Source organism: Aplysia californica, unplaced genomic scaffold, assembly GCF_000002075.1.
Source record: "Aplysia californica isolate F4 #8 unplaced genomic scaffold, AplCal3.0 scaffold00116, whole genome shotgun sequence".
In the NCBI taxonomy this organism is placed as follows: domain Eukaryota; kingdom Metazoa; phylum Mollusca; class Gastropoda; order Aplysiida; family Aplysiidae; genus Aplysia; species Aplysia californica.
In genome coordinates, this window is record NW_004797386.1 from 1,222,540 (window position 1) to 1,224,860 (window position 2,321).

Sequence of the window (2,321 nt, forward strand, 5' to 3'; positions counted from 1 at the left end):
AGAGAGAGAGAGAGAGTGAGAGAGAGAGTGAGGGGGGGGGGAGCAGTTAGAAAAGAACAAGACTGACAGGACGGTAGAAAAGACGCATTAACTATCAGAGAGATAGAGAGAGAGAGAGCCCGGCAAAAGTAATATAACAACAAAAACAACAATAATAACAATATTAGTCGAAGGCTCGCCATTGTGTGTAAACTCCGTCAGAAAGGAAAGCGATAAGAAATGTTGGATATGGCAAGGGAAATAACCATATAAAACACTCTCTTGATTTTCCTCTACCGTATTATGCCCCTTGAAAAACTCGTGCAAGAGGGCGCCTGGTGCCAGTCAATAAAGATATGCTCAATCAAGCGGCGCAACCATTCTAAACACCACGTACAGTCAACCCTGCTCTTGCGGCCACCTGTCTAAGACAACCACCGGTACAAATGAACACTTCCGACTTTTCCCCTTACGTCATTCTTACAATATGGTCGCTTTTGAGCACAAGGGGGCTATCCTGAAAAATGTTGTTTTGAGAAAATTGAAAGTCAAATTTTTGCCCCTTGTTCAGTTTCTTTAAAAGACAAGAAGAGTTTTCTCTTTAACAAATCCAATTATATACACACCAATGAAAGCAAACTTATCCTATAAGTAGGGCAATGTCCATTTTTGGTTTAGTAGAGGCTTTACGGCGCTCACAACTGAAATAAAAGGTCATACGAGCGCCAGAAGATTAGAGGTGTTACAAGAGAGTAACAAACATAAAAAAGAAGGAGGGGAGATAGGACGATAGATATTTGATAGGAAAGAAGAAACAAACCACACCAGAGCACCCGCCAACCACCCACCCGGAATCTGGGTTAGCTCACACTTGTCCTTAAAAGCGACCATACTATTTATAGTAACACGAACCAATACGTTCAGCTGTCTAAGACAAGCACTTTTCTCCTCCTCTCTGGGAGGCAATCATGGACAACTTCGCCTAAAATATCATAAGTATGTACATCTATTCAATTTTGCCAATGAGAGCTAGATGATCAAGACCCTGAATAGACATAAGGGTCTTGAACATCCAGCTATCACTGGCAAAATTGAAGGCAAACGAAGCAAGGGTAGGCTCAGAGCAACCTACTTAGGGAGCCTAAACAAATGGGTAACGCGGAAAGATCAGGGAAACCTAGCTTTTTTAAGAGCATCCGAGCAAAGGAATGAACGGAGACCCATGTTCGCCGATGTCTGTCGCAGATCTGACACTGGATGATGATGATGACGTACATATCTATTTCTTACATTTAAACAGACAGGCTCGCTCAAGTTGTAGCATTCGCGCACCAGATAATGAATAGGACAATAATACAAGGAGCTAAAATGAAATCCAGCATAAATATGTAGTTGAGAAATTTTTATTTTTGTAAAAGGTCTCTGAAAAGGAAGTGAGAGGGTGTGAGGAGCACACGCTTGTTATATAAGCTAGATCAACTGACCTTTTTTAAAAAAGTTTTAGTAGAGGTTTTACAGCGCTCGCAAGTGCATAAAAGGTCATATGAGCACCAGAAGATTAGAATTGTTACAAGAGAGATATATAAAAACAGAAAAAAGAAGGGGAGATAAGGAAGATAGATGTTTCATAGGAAAGAAGAAGCAAACCATACCAGAGCACCCGCCAACCGCCCACTGGTATTTGTATGAATATTGACTTTTCTAACGTTAAACAGTTCATGGAGGGAGCCCTACCCTATACACTGACAATCCATTTTGCCAGGAACAGATAAGGACCTCTATACACATGATGAGCAACCATCAAAAGAAGCAATATTGGCGGACTACACTAAAGAATTGAATATAAGTTCATATGACCATATGCAGTTGCGAGCACCGTAAAACCTCTACTAAAACAAACAAACCTACGGGCAGTGCAAGTCACCAACAATAGGCTCTATGAAAAAATCAACAACAAAAAACAGTCTGCTTACAGAACGTTTAGCCTTTTTTTTAGTAAGAGTTTTACAGCAGTTGCAACACAATCAGGTCATATCAGTGCCGAAGATTAGAGGTGAAACAAGAGTATAACATTTTCTAAAAAAAGGAAGAGAGATAGATAAAAAAGGTGATATAGATGTCTTAGTTTTAGTAGAAGTTTTGCGGCACTTGCAACACTATAAGGTTTTAAAAAAAAAAATTTTTTTTGTAAAGTATTTTACGGCGCTCGCAACTGCATAAAGGTCATATGAGCGCGCGGGAAACACCTAATATTTTCAGTTGGTAGAGAATTTTGAATTTTGCCCGGGTGGCGGCCGACGCCTACTCTTATCAATTTTAGACCACCAAGGGATCTTTAACGT